Consider the following 14,754-nt stretch of genomic DNA (forward strand, 5'->3'; position numbering starts at 1 on the left):
GGTGTAGAGGAGAGTGAGGTCTGTGGAATGTGAGGTGTAGAGGAGAGTGATGTGTGTGGAATGTGAGGTGTAGAGTATAATGAGGTGTAGAGGAGACTGAGGTTTTTGAATTGTGAGGTGCAGAGGACAGAGAGCTGTGTGGAATATGAGGTGTTGAGGACAGTGAGGTGTGTGGAATGTGAGGTGTAGAGAACAGTGAGGCGTAGAGGACAGAGTGGTGTGTGGAATGTGAGGTGCAGAGGATAATGAGGTGATGATGACAGTGAGGTGTGTGGAATGTGAGGTGTCGCGAACAGTGAGGTGCGTGGAATGTGAGGTGTAGAGGATAATGAGGTGAAGATGACAGTGAGGTGTGTGGAATGTGAGGTGTAGAGGAGAGTGATGTGTGTGGAATGTGAGGTGTAGAGGATAATGAGGTGAAGATGACAGTGAGGTGTGTGGAATGTGAGGTGTCGAGGAGAGTGATGTGTGTGGAATGTGAGGTGTAGAGGATAATGAGGTGAAGATGACAGTGATGTGTGTGGAATGTGAGGTGTAGAGGATAATGAGGTGAAGATGACAGTGAGTTGTGTGGAATGTGAGCTGTAGAGGACAGTGAGATGTGTGGAATATGAGGTGTAGAGGACAGTGAGATGCAGAGGACAGTGAGGTGTGTGGAATCTGAGGTGTGGAGGACAGTGAGATGTGTGGAATATGAGGTGGAGAGGACACTGAGGTGCAGAGGACAGTGAGGTGTGTGGAATGTGAGCTGTAGAGGACAGTGAGATGTGTGGAATATGAGGTGTAGAGGACAGTGAGATGCAGAGGACAGTGAGGTGTGTGGAATCTGAGGTGTGGAGGACAGTGAGATGTGTGGAATATGAGGTGGAGAGGACACTGAGGTGCAGAGGACAGTGAGGTGTGTGCAATATGAGGTGTAGAGGACAGTGAGGTGCAGAGGACATTGAGGTGCGTGGAATGTGAGGTGCAGAGGAGAGTGATGTTTGTGGAATGTGAGGTGTCGAGGATAATGAGGTGAAGATGACAGTGAGGTGTGTGGAATGTGAGGTGTAGAGGAGAGTGAGGTGTGTGGAATGTGAGGTGTAGAGGAGAGTGATGTGTGTGGAATGTGAGGTGTAGAGGATAATGAGGTGAAGATGACAGTGAGGTGTGTGAAATGTGAGGTGTAGAGAACAGTGAGGTGCGTGGAATGTGAGGTGCAGAGAACAGTGAGGCGTAGAGGACAGTGGTGTGTGGATTGTGAGGTGTAGAGGACAGTGAGGTGTGTGGATTGTGAGGTGTAGAGGACAGTGAGGTGTGTGGAATTTGAGGTTTAGAGGACAATGAGGTGTGTGGAATGTGAGGTTTAGAGGACAATGAGGTGTGTGGAATTTGAGGTGAGGAGGAAAGTGAGGTGAATGGACTGTGAGGTGTAGAGGACAGTGAGGTTTGTGGAATATGAAGTGTGGAGGACAGTGAGGTGTGTGGAATATGAGGTGCAGAGGACAGTGAGGTGCAGAGGACAGTGAGGTGTGTGGAATATGAAGTGTGGAGGACAGTGAGGTGTGTGGAATATGAGGTGTAGAGGACAGTGAGATGTGTGGAATATGAGGTGCAGAGAAGAGTGAGGTGTGTGGAATATGAGGTGTGGAGGACAATGAGATGTGTGGAATATGAGGTGTAGAGGACAGTGAGGTGTGTGGAATATGAGGTGTGGAGGACAATGAGATGTGTGGAATATGAGGTGCAGAGAAGAGTGAGGTGTGTGGAATATGAGGTGTAAATGACAGTGAGGTGCAGAGGACAGTGAGGTGTGTGGAATAGAGGTGTCGAGGGCAATGAGGTGCCGAGAACCGTGAGGTGTGTGGAATATGAGGTGTTGACAACAATGAGGTGTAGAGGACAGTGGGGTGTGTGGAATATGAGGGGTAGTGGACCGTGAGGTGTGCGGAATAAGAGGTGTCGAGGACAGAGTGGTGTGTGGAATGTGAGGTGTAGAGGATAATGAGGTGATGATGACAGTGAGGTGTGTGGAATGTGAGGTGTAGAGGAGAGTGAGGTGCGTGGAATGTGAGGTGTTGAGGACAATGAGATGTGTGGAATAAGAGGTAAAGAGGACAGTGAGGTTTTGAGCACACTGCGGTGTATGGATTGTGAGGTGTAGAGGACAATGAGGTGTGTGGAACGTTAGTTGTTGAGGCCAGTGCGGTGTGTGGCATATGAGGTGTAGAGGACAGTGAGGTGTTTGGAATGTGAGGTGTAGAGGACAGTGACGTCTTTGGAATGTGATGTGTTGAGGACAGTGAGGTGTGTGGAATATGAGGTGCAGAGGACAGTGAGATGTGTGGAATATGAGGTGGAGAGGACCGTGAGGTGCAGAGGACAGTGAGGTGCAGAGGAGACTGAGGTTTTTGAATTGTGAGGTGCAGAGGACAGAGGTGTGTGGAATATGAGGTGTAGAGGACAATGAGGTGCCGAGAACCGTGAGGTGTGTGGAATATGAGGTGTTGAGAACAATGAGGTGTAGAGGACAGTGGGGTGTGTGAAATGTGAGGTGCAGAGAACAGTGAGGCGTAGAGGACAGAGTGGTGTGTGGAATGTGAGGTGTAGAGGATAATGAGGTGAAGATGACAGTGAGGTGTGTGGAATGTGAGGTGTAGAGGAGAGTGAGGTGTGTGGAATGTGAGGTGTAGAGGAGAGTGAGGTTTTGAGCACACTGCGGTGTATGGATTGTGAGGTGCAGAGGACAATGAGGTGTGTGGAACGTCAGTTGTTGAGGCCAGTGCGGTGTGTGGCATATGAGGTGTAGAGGACAGTGAGGTCTTTGGAATGTGAGGTGTCGAGGACCGTGAGCTGTGTGGAATATGAGGTGTCGAGGACAGTGAGGTGTGTGGAAAGTGAGGTGCAGAGGAAAGTGAGGTCTTTGGAATGTGAGGTGTCGAGGACCGTGAGCTGTGTGGAATATGAGGTGTCGAGGACAGTGAGGTGTGTGGAATGTGAGGTGCAGAGGAAAGTGAGGTCTTTGGAATGTGAGGTGTCGAGGACCATGAGCTGTGTGGAATATGAGGTGTCGAGGACAGTGAGGTGTGTGGAAAGTGAGGTGTAGAGGATAATGAGGTGAAGATGACAGTGAGGTGTGTCGAATGTGAGGTGCAGAGAACAGTGAGGTGCAGAGAACAGTGAGGCGTAGAGGACAGTGGTGTGTGGAATGTGAGGTTTAGAGGATAATGAGGTGAAGATGACAGTGAGGTGTGTGGAATGTGAGGTGTAGAGGAGAGTGAGGTGCGTGGAATGTGAGGTGTAGAGGACAATGAGATGTGTGGAATAAGAGGTAAAGAGGACACTGAGGTGTGTGGAATGTGAGCTGCAGAGGGCAGTAAGGTTTTGAGCACACTGCGGTGTGTGGAATGTGAGGTGTAGAGGACACTGCGGTGTGTGGAACGTCAGTTGTTGAGGCCAGTGCGGTGTGTGACATATGAGGTGTAGAGGACAGTGAGGTGTTTGGAATGTGAGGTGTAGAGGACAGTGAGGTCTTTGGAATGTGATGTGTTGAGGACAGTGAGGTGTGTGGAATATGAGGTGCAGAGGAAAGTGAGGTCTTTGGAATGTGAGGTGTCGAGGACAGTGAGGTGTGTGGAATGTGTGGTGTAGAGAACAGTGAGGCGTAGAGGACAGAGTGGTGTGTGGAATGTGAGGTGTAGAGGATAGTGAGGTGAAGATGACAGTGAGGTGTGTGGAATGTCAGGTGTAGAGGATAATGAGGTGAAGATGACAGTGAGGTGTGTGGAATGTGAGGTGTAGAGGATAATGAGGTGATGATGACAGTGAGGTGTGTGGAATGTGAGGTGTAGAGAACAGTGAGGTGTGTGGAATGTGAGGTGTAGAGGACAATGAGGTGTGTGGAATAAGAGGTAAAGAGGACAGTGAGGTGTGTGGAATGTGAGGTGTAGAGGAGAGTGAGGTGTGTGGAATGTGAGGTGTCGAGGATAATGAGGTGAAGATGACAGTGACGTCTGTGAAATTTGAGGTGAAGAGGACAGTGAGGTGTGTGGAATGTGAGGTGTGGAGGACAATGAGGTGTGTGGAATAAGAGGTAAAGAGGACAGTGAGGTGTGTGGAATGTGAGGTGCAGAGGACAGTGACGTCTGTGGAATGTGAGGTGTAGAGGAAGGTGAGGTCTTTGGAATGTGATGTGTTGAGGACAGTGAGGTGTGTGGAATGTGAGGTGCAGAGGAAAGTGAGGTCTTTGGAATGTGAGGTGTCGAGGACAGTGAGATGTGTGGAATATGAGGTGTCGAGGACAGTGAGGTGTGTGGAATGTGTGGTGTAGAGGACAGTGAGGTCTTTGGAATGTGATGTGTTGAGGACAGAGAGGTGTGTGGAATGTGAGGTGCAGAGGAAAGTGAGGTCTTTGGAATGTGAGGTGTCGAGGACAGTGAGATGTGTGGAATATGAGGTGCAGAGGACAGTGAGGTGTGTGGAATGTGAGGTGCAGAGGACAGTGAGATGTAGAGGACAGTGACGTCTGTGGAATTTGAGGTGAAGAGGACAGTGAGGTGTGTGGAATATGAGGTGTCGAGGGCAATGAGGTGTCGAGGACAGTGAGGTGTGTGGAATATGAGGTGCTGGCAACAATGAGGTGTAGAGGACAGTGTGGTGTGTGGAATATGAGGGGTAGAGGACCGTGAGGTGTGTGGAATAAGAGGTGTAGAGGACAGAGTGGTGTGTGAAATGTGAGGTGTAGAGGACAGTGAGGTGTGTGGAATATGAGGTGTGGAGGATAATGAGGTGAAGATCACAGTGCGGTGTGTCGAATGTGAGGTGTAGAGGACAATGAGTTGTTTGGAATGTGAGGTGTAGAGGACAGTGAGGTGGGCGGCACAGTGGCGCAGTGGTTAGCACCGCAGCCTCACAGCTCCAGGGACCCGGGTTCGATTCCGGGTACTGCCTGTGTGGAGTTTGCAAGTTCTCCCTGTGTCTGCGTGGGTTTTCTCCGGGTGCTCTGGTTTCCTCCCACAAGCCAAAAGATTTGCAGATTGATAGGTAAATTGGCCATTATAAATTGTCACTAGTATAGGTAGGTGGTAGGGAAATAGAGGGACAGGTGGGGATGTTTGGTAGGAATATGGGATTAGTGTAGGATTAGTATAAATGGGTGGTTGATGTTCGGCACAGACAATGAGGTCTGTGGAATGTGAGGTGTAGAGGAGAGTGAGGTGTGTGAAATGTGAGGTGTACAGGACAGTGAGGTGTGTGGAATGTGAAGTGTAGAGAACAGTGAGGTTTGTGGACTGTGAGGTGTAGTGGACAGTGATGTATGTGGACTGTGAGGTGCAGAGGAAATTGAGGTCTTTGGAATGTGAGGTGTCGAGGACAGTGAGGTGAGGAGACAGTGTGGTGTGTGGGCAGTGAGTAGTGTAAACAGAGAGGTGAGGGCACAGGGAGGAGTGTAGACAGTGAGGAGAGGGGACAGTGAGGTGGGCGGACAGTGAGGAGTGTGGACAGTGAGGTGAGGGGACAATGATGTGCGGAGATAGTGAGGTGTGTGGGCATTGAGGAGTGTAGACAGAGAGGTGAGGGGACAGTGAGGTGAGGGGATAGTGAGGAGTGTGGACAGTGAGATGAGGGGACAGTGAGGAGTGTAGACAGAGAGATGAGGGGACAGTGAGGAGTGTAGACAGAGAGATGAGGGGACAGTGAGGTGTGTGGGCATTGAGGAGTGTAGACAGAGAGATGAGGGGACAGTGAGGTGAGGGGACAGTGAGGAATGTAGACAGTGAGGTGAGGGAACAGTGAGGTGAGGGGACAGAGGAGTGTAGAGAGAGAGGTGAGGGGACAGAGGTGAGGGAACAGTGAGGAGTGTTGACAGAGGTGAGGGGACAGTGAGGTGAGGGGACTTGAGGTGAGGGGACAGTGAGTAGTGTAGACAGAGAGGTGAGGGAACAGTGAGGTGAGGGGACAGTGAGGAGTGTAGAGAGAGAGGTGAGGGGACATGAGGTGAGGGGACAGTGAGTAGTGTAAACAGAGAGGTAAGGCGACAGTGAGGTGAGGGAACAGGGAGAAGTGGGGACAGTGAGGTGAGCGGACAGTGCGGAGTGTGGGCATTGAGGAGTGGAGACAGAGAGATGAGGGGACAGGGAGGTGAGGGGACAGTGAGGAGTGTAGACAGTGAGGTGAGGGGACAGTGAGGTGAGGGGACAGTGAGGAGTGTAGACAGTGAGGTGAGGGGACAGTGAGTAGTGTAGACAGAGAGGTGAGGGGACAGTGAGGTGAGGGGACAGTGAGGTGAGGGTAGAGGGAGGAGTGTAGACAGTGAGATGAGGGGACAATGAGTTGAGGGGACATTGAGGAGTGTAGACAGAGAGATGAGGTGACAGTGAGGTGACGGGACAGTGAGGAGTGCAGACAGTGAGGAGTGTGGACAGTGAGATGAGGCGACAGTGAGGTGAGGGGACAGTGAGGAGTGTAGACAGAGAGATGAGGGGACAGTGAGTTGAGGGGACAGTGAGGAGTGTAGACAGAGAGGTGAGGGGTCAGTGAGGTGAGGGGATAGTGAGGAGTGTAGAAACAGCGATGAGAGGACAGTGAGGTGAGGGGATATTGAGGAGTGTAGACAGAGAGATGAGGGGACAGTGAGTTGAGGGGACAGTGAGGAGTGTAGACAGAGAGATGAGGGGACAGTGAGGTGAGGGGACAGTGAGGAGTGTAGACAGTGAGGAGTGTGGACAGTGAGATGAGGCGACAGTGAGGTGAGGGGACAGGGAGGAGTGTAGACAGTGAGGTGAGGGGACAGTGAGGTGAGGGGACAGTGAGGAGTGTAGACAGTGAGGTGAGGGGACAGTGAGTAGTGTAGACAGAGAGGTGAGGGGACAGTGAGGTGAGGGGACAGTGAGGTGAGGGTAGAGGGAGGAGTGTAGACAGTGAGATGAGGCGACAGTGAGGTGTGGGGACAGTGAGGAGTGTAGACAGAGATGTGAGGGGACACTGAGGTGAGGAGACAGCTAGGAGTGTAGACAGAGAGATGAGGGGACAGTGAGGTGACGGGACAGTGAGGAGTGTAGACAGTGAGGTGAGGGGACAGTGAGGTGAGGGGACAGTGAGGAGTGTAGACAGTGAGGTGAGGGGACAGTGAGTAGTGTAGACAGAGAGGTGAGGGGACAGAGAGGTGAGGGGACAGTGAGGTGAGGGGACAGTGAGGTGAGGGTAGAGGGAGGAGTGTAGACAGTGAGATGAGGGGACAGTGAGGTGACGGGACAGTGAGGAGTGTAGACAGTGAGGTAGGGGACAGTGAGGTGAGGGGACAGTGAGGAGTGTAGACAGTGAGGTGAGGGGACAGTGAGTAGTGTAGACAGAGAGGTGAGGGGACAGTGAGGTGAGGGGACAGTGAGGTGAGGGTAGAGGGAGGAGTGTAGACAGTGAGATGAGGGGACAGTGAGGTGAGGGGACAGTGAGGATTGTAGACAGTGAGATGAGGCGACAGTGAGGTGAGGGGACAGTGAGGAGTGAAGACAGAAAGGTGAGGGGACAGTGAGGTGAGGGGACAGTGAGGATTGTAGACAGTGAGATGAGGCGACAGTGAGGTGAGGGGACAGAGGAGTGTAGAGAGAGAGGTGAGGGGACAGAGGCGAGGGAACAGTGAGGAGTGTTGACAGAGGTGAGGGGACAGTGAGGTGAGGGGACTTGAGGTGAGGGGACAGTGAGTAGTGTAGACAGAGAGGTGAGGGAACAGTGAGGTGAGGGGACAGTGAGGAGTGTAGAGAGAGAGGTGAGGGGACATGAGGTGAGGGGACAGTGAGTAGTGTAAACAGAGAGGTAAGGCGACAGTGAGGTGAGGGAACAGGGAGAAGTGGGGACAGTGAGGTGAGCGGACAGTGCGGAGTGTGGGCATTGAGGAGTGGAGACAGAGAGATGAGGGGACAGGGAGGTGAGGGGACAGTGAGGAGTGTAGACAGTGAGGTGAGGGGACAGTGAGGTGAGGGGACAGTGAGGAGTGTAGACAGTGAGGTGAGGGGACAGTGAGTAGTGTAGACAGAGAGGTGAGGGGACAGTGAGGTGAGGGGACAGTGAGGTGAGGGTAGAGGGAGGAGTGTAGACAGTGAGATGAGGGGACAATGAGTTGAGGGGACATTGAGGAGTGTAGACAGAGAGATGAGGTGACAGTGAGGTGACGGGACAGTGAGGAGTGCAGACAGTGAGGAGTGTGGACAGTGAGATGAGGCGACAGTGAGGTGAGGGGACAGTGAGCAGTGTAGACAGAGAGATGAGGGGACAGTGAGTTGAGGGGACAGTGAGGAGTGTAGACAGAGAGGTGAGGGGTCAGTGAGGTGAGGGGATAGTGAGGAGTGTAGAAACAGCGATGAGAGGACAGTGAGGTGAGGGGATATTGAGGAGTGTAGACAGAGAGATGAGGGGACAGTGAGTTGAGGGGACAGTGAGGAGTGTAGACAGAGAGATGAGGGGACAGTGAGGTGAGGGGACAGTGAGGAGTGTAGACAGTGAGGAGTGTGGACAGTGAGATGAGGCGACAGTGAGGTGAGGGGACAGGGAGGAGTGTAGACAGTGAGGTGAGGGGACAGTGAGGTGAGGGGACAGTGAGGAGTGTAGACAGTGAGGTGAGGGGACAGTGAGTAGTGTAGACAGAGAGGTGAGGGGACAGTGAGGTGAGGGGACAGTGAGGTGAGGGTAGAGGGAGGAGTGTAGACAGTGAGATGAGGCGACAGTGAGGTGTGGGGACAGTGAGGAGTGTAGACAGAGATGTGAGGGGACAGTGAGGTGAGGAGACAGCGAGGAGTGTAGACAGAGAGATGAGGGGACAGTGAGGTGACGGGACAGTGAAGAGTGTAGACAGTGAGGTGAGGGGACAGTGAGGTGAGGGGACAGTGAGGAGTGTAGACAGTGAGGTGAGGGGACAGTGAGTAGTGTAGACAGAGAGGTGAGGGGACAGTGAGGTGAGGGGACAGTGAGGTGAGGGTAGAGGGAGGAGTGTAGACAGTGAGATGAGGGGACAGTGAGGTGAGGGGACAGTGAGGATTGTAGACAGTGAGATGAGGCGACAGTGAGGTGAGGGGACAGTGAGGAGTGAAGACAGAAAGGTGAGGGGACAGTGAGGTGAGGGGACAGTGAGGATTGTAGACAGTGAGATGAGGCGACAGTGAGGTGAGGGGACAGTGAGGAGTGTAGACAGAGAGGTGAGGGGACAGTGAGGTGAGGGGACAGTGAGGGTTGTAGACAGAGAGGTGAGGGGACAGTGAGGAGTGTAGACACAGCGATGAGAGGACAGTGAGTTGAGGGGACAGTGAGGAGTGTAGACAGAGAGATGAGGGGACAGTGAGGTGAGGGGACAGTGAGGAGTGTCGCCAGTGAGGAGTGTGGACAGTGAGGTGAGGGGACAGTGAGGAGTGTAGACAGAGAGGTGAGGGGACAGTGAGGTGAGGGGATAGTGAGGAGTGTGGACAGTGAAATGAGGGGACAGTGAGGAGTGTCGACAGAGAGATGAGGGGACAGTGAGTTGAGGGGACAGTGAGGAGTGTAGACAGAGAGATGAGGGGACAGAGGTGGGCGGACAGTGAGGAGTGTGGACAGTGAGGTGAGGGGACAATGATGAGCGGAGATAGTGAGGTGTGTGGGCATTGAGGAGTGTAGACAGAGAGATGAGGGGACAGTGAGGTGAGGGGACAGTGAGGAATGTAGACAGTGAGGTGAGGGAACAGTGAGGTGAGGGGACAGAGTAGTGTAGAGAGAGAGGTGAGGGGACAGAGGTGAGGGAACAGTGAGGAGTGTTGACAGAGGTGAGGGGACAGTGTGAGGGGACTTGAGGTGAGGGGACAGAGTAGTGTAGACAGAGAGGTGAGGGAACAGTGAGGTGAGGGGACAGTGAGGAGTGTAGAAAGAGAGGTGAGGGGACATGAGGTGAGGGGACAGTGAGTAGTGTAAACAGAGAGGTAAGGCGACAGTGAGGTGAGGGAACAGGGAGAAGTGTGGACAGTGAGGTGAGGGGACAGTGAGGTGAGCGGACAGTGCGGAGTGTGGGCATTGAGGAGTGGAGACAGAGAGATGAGGGGACAGGGAGGTGAGGGGACAGTGAGGAGTGTAGACAGTGAGGTGAGGGGACAGTGAGGTGAGGGGACAGTGAGGAGTGTTGACAGAGGTGAGGGGACAGTGAGGTGAGGGGACAGTGAGTAGTGTAAACAGAGAGGTGAGGTGACAGTGAGGTGAGGGAACAGGGAGGAGTGTAGACAGTGAGGTGAGGGGACAGTGAGGTGAGGGGACAGTGAGGAGTGTAGACAGTGAGGTGAGGGGACAGTGAGTAGTGTAGACAGAGAGGTGAGGGGACAGTGAGGTGAGGGGACAGTGAGGTGAGGGTAGAGGGAGGAGTGTAGACAGTGAGATGAGGCGACAGTGAGGTGTGGGGACAGTGAGGAGTGTAGACAGAGATGTGAGGGGACAGTGAGGTGAGGAGACAGCGAGGAGTGTAGACAGAGAGATGAGGGGACAGTGAGGTGACGGGACAGTGAGGAGTGTAGACAGTGAGGTGAGGGGACAGTGAGGTGAGGGGACAGTGAGGAGTGTAGACAGTGAGGTGAGGGGACAGTGAGTAGTGTAGACAGAGAGGTGAGGGGACAGTGAGGTGAGGGGACAGTGAGGTGAGGGTAGAGGGAGGAGTGTAGACAGTGAGATGAGGGGACAGTGAGGTGAGGGGACAGTGAGGATTGTAGACAGTGAGATGAGGCGACAGTGAGGTGAGGGGACAGTGAGGAGTGAAGACAGAAAGGTGAGGGGACAGTGAGGTGAGGGGACAGTGAGGATTGTAGACAGTGAGATGAGGCGACAGTGAGGTGAGGGGACAGTGAGGAGTGTAGACAGAGAGGTGAATGGACAGTGAGGTGAGGGGACAGTGAGGGTTGTAGACAGAGAGGTGAGGGGACAGTGAGGAGTGTAGACACAGCGATGAGAGGACAGTGAGTTGAGGGGACAGTGAGGAGTGTAGACAGAGAGATGAGGGGACAGTGAGGTGAGGGGACAGTGAGGAGTGTAGACAGTGAGGAGTGTGGACAGTGAGGTGAGGGGACAGTGAGGAGTGTAGACAGAGAGGTGAGGGGACAGTGAGGTGAGGGGATAGTGAGGAGTGTGGACAGTGAGATGAGGGGACAGTGAGGAGTGTAGACAGAGAGATGAGGGGACAGTGAGTTGAGGGGACAGTGAGGAGTGTAGACAGAGAGATGAGGGGACAGTGAGGTGGGCGGACAGTGAGGAGTGTGGACAGTGAGGTGAGGGGACAATGATGTGCGGAGATAGTGAGGTGTGTGGGCATTGAGGAGTGTAGACAGAGAGATGAGGGGACAGTGAGGTGAGGGGACAGTGAGGAATGTAGACAGTGAGGTGAGGGAACAGTGAGGTGAGGGGACAGTGAGGAGTGTAGAGAGAGAGGTGAGGGGACAGAGGCGAGGGAACAGTGAGGAGTGTTGACAGAGGTGAGGGGACAGTGAGGTGAGGGGACTTGAGGTGAGGGGACAGTGAGTAGTGTAGACAGAGAGGTGAGGGAACAGTGAGGTGAGGGGACAGTGAGGAGTGTAGAGAGAGAGGTGAGGGGACATGAGGTGAGGGGACAGTGAGTAGTGTAAACAGAGAGGTAAGGCGACAGTGAGGTGAGGGAACAGGGAGAAGTGTGGACAGTGAGGTGAGGGGACAGTGAGGTGAGCGGACAGTGCGGAGTGTGGGCATTGAGGAGTGGAGACAGAGAGATGAGGGGACAGGGAGGTGAGGGGACAGTGAGGAGTGTAGACAGTGAGGTGAGGGGACAGTGAGGTGAGGGGACAGTGAGGAGTGTTGACAGAGGTGAGGGGACAGTGAGGTGAGGGGACAGTGAGTAGTGTAAACAGAGAGGTGAGGTGACAGTGAGGTGAGGGAACAGGGAGGAGTGTAGACAGTGAGGTGAGGGGACAGTGAGGTGAGGGGACAGTGAGGAGTGTAGACAGTGAGGTGAGGGGACAGTGAGTAGTGTAGACAGAGAGGTGAGGGGACAGTGAGGTGAGGGGACAGTGAGGTGAGGGTAGAGGGAGGAGTGTAGACAGTGAGATGAGGCGACAGTGAGGTGTGGGGACAGTGAGGAGTGTAGACAGAGATGTGAGGGGACAGTGAGGTGAGGAGACAGCGAGGAGTGTAGACAGAGAGATGAGGGGACAGTGAGGTGACGGGACAGTGAGGAGTGTAGACAGTGAGGTGAGGGGACAGTGAGGTGAGGGGACAGTGAGGAGTGTAGACAGTGAGGTGAGGGGACAGTGAGTAGTGTAGACAGAGAGGTGAGGGGACAGTGAGGTGAGGGGACAGTGAGGTGAGGGTAGAGGGAGGAGTGTAGACAGTGAGATGAGGGGACAGTGAGGTGAGGGGACAGTGAGGATTGTAGACAGTGAGATGAGGCGACAGTGAGGTGAGGGGACAGTGAGGAGTGAAGACAGAAAGGTGAGGGGACAGTGAGGTGAGGGGACAGTGCGGATTGTAGACAGAGAGGTGAGGGGACAGTGAGGTGAGGGGACAGTGAGGGTTGTAGACAGAGAGGTGAGGGGACAGTGAGGAGTGTAGACACAGCGATGAGAGGACAGTGAGTTGAGGGGACAGTGAGGAGTGTAGACAGAGAGATGAGGGGACAGTGAGGTGAGGGGACAGTGAGGAGTGTAGACAGTGAGGAGTGTGGACAGTGAGGTGAGGGGACAGTGAGGAGTGTAGACAGAGAGGTGAGAGACAGTGAGGTGAGGGGATAGTGAGGAGTGTGGACAGTGAGATGAGGGGACATTGAGGAGTGTAGACAGAGAGATGAGGGGACAGTGAGTTGAGGGGACATTGAGGAGTTTAGACAGTGAGGAGTGTGGACAGTGAGATGAGGGGACAGTGAGTTGAGGGGACATTGAGGAGTGTAGACAGAGAGATGAGGTGACAGTGAGGTGACGGGACAGTGAGGAGTGTAGACAGTGAGGAGTGTGGACAGTGAGATGAGGCGACAGTGAGGTGAGGGGACAGTGAGGAGTGTAGACAGAGAGATGAGGGGACAGTGAGTTGAGGGGACAGTGAGGAGTGTAGACAGAGAGATGAGGGGACAGTGAGTTGAGGGGACAGTGAGGAGTGTAGACAGTGAGGAGTGTGGACAGTGAGATGAGGCGACAGTGAGGTGAGGGGACAGTGAGGAGTGTAGACAGAGAGGTGAGGGGTCAGTGAGGTGAGGGGATAGTGAGGAGTGTAGAAACAGCGATGAGAGGACAGTGAGGTGAGGGGATATTGAGGAGTGTAGACAGAGAGATGAGGGGACAGTGAGTTGAGGGGACAGTGAGGAGTGCAGACAGAGAGATGAGGGGACAGTGAGGTGAGGGGACAGTGAGGAGTGTAGACAGTCAGGAGTGTGGACAGTGAGATGAGGCGACAGTGAGGTGAGGGGACAGGGAGGAGTGTAGACAGTGAGGTGAGGGGACAGTGAGGTGAGGGGACAGTGAGGAGTGTAGACAGTGAGGTGAGGGGACAGTGAGTAGTGTAGACAGAGAGGTGAGGGGACAGTGAGGTGAGGGGACAGTGAGGTGAGGGTAGAGGGAGGAGTGTAGACAGTGAGGTGAGGGGACAGTGAGTAGTGTAGACAGAGAGGTGAGGGGACAGTGAGGTGAGGGGACAGTGAGGTGAGGGTAGAGGGAGGAGTGTAGACAGTGAGATGAGGGGACAGTGAGGTGAGGGGACAGTGAGGATTGTAGACAGTGAGATGAGGCGACAGTGAGGTGAGGGGACAGTGAGGAGTGAAGACAGAAAGGTGAGGGGACAGTGAGGTGAGGGGACAGTGAGGATTGTAGACAGTGAGATGAGGCGACAGTGAGGTGAGGGGACAGTGAGGAGTGTAGACAGAGAGGTGAATGGACAGTGAGGTGAGGGGACAGTGAGGGTTGTAGACAGAGAGGTGAGGGGACAGTGAGGAGTGTAGACACAGCGATGAGAGGACAGTGAGTTGAGGGGACAGTGAGGAGTGTAGACAGAGAGATGAGGGGACAGTGAGGTGAGGGGACAGTGAGGAGTGTAGACAGTGAGGAGTGTGGACAGTGAGGTGAGGGGACAGTGAGGAGTGTAGACAGAGAGGTGAGGGGACAGTGAGGTGAGGGGATAGTGAGGAGTGTGGACAGTGAGATGAGGGGACAGTGAGGAGTGTAGACAGAGAGATGAGGGGACAGTGAGTTGAGGGGACAGTGAGGAGTGTAGACAGAGAGATGAGGGGACAGTGAGGTGGGCGGACAGTGAGGAGTGTGGACAGTGAGGTGAGGGGACAATGATGTGCGGAGATAGTGAGGTGTGTGGGCATTGAGGAGTGTAGACAGAGAGATGAGGGGACAGTGAGGTGAGGGGACAGTGAGGAATGTAGACAGTGAGGTGAGGGAACAGTGAGGTGAGGGGACAGAGGAGTGTAGAGAGAGAGGTGAGGGGACAGAGGCGAGGGAACAGTGAGGAGTGTTGACAGAGGTGAGGGGACAGTGAGGTGAGGGGACTTGAGGTGAGGGGACAGTGAGTAGTGTAGACAGAGAGGTGAGGGAACAGTGAGGTGAGGGGACAGTGAGGAAAGTAGAGAGAGAGGTGAGGGGACATGAGGTGAGGGGACAGTGAGTAGTGTAAACAGAGAGGTAAGGCGACAGTGAGGTGAGGGAACAGGGAGAAGTGTGGACAGTGAGGTGAGGGGTCAGTGAGGTGAGCGGAAAGTGCGGAGTGTGGGCATTGAGGAGTGGAGACAGAGAGATGAGGGGACAGGGAGGTGAG

This window comes from Heterodontus francisci, chromosome 7 (genome assembly GCF_036365525.1).
Source record: "Heterodontus francisci isolate sHetFra1 chromosome 7, sHetFra1.hap1, whole genome shotgun sequence".
In the NCBI taxonomy this organism is placed as follows: domain Eukaryota; kingdom Metazoa; phylum Chordata; class Chondrichthyes; order Heterodontiformes; family Heterodontidae; genus Heterodontus; species Heterodontus francisci.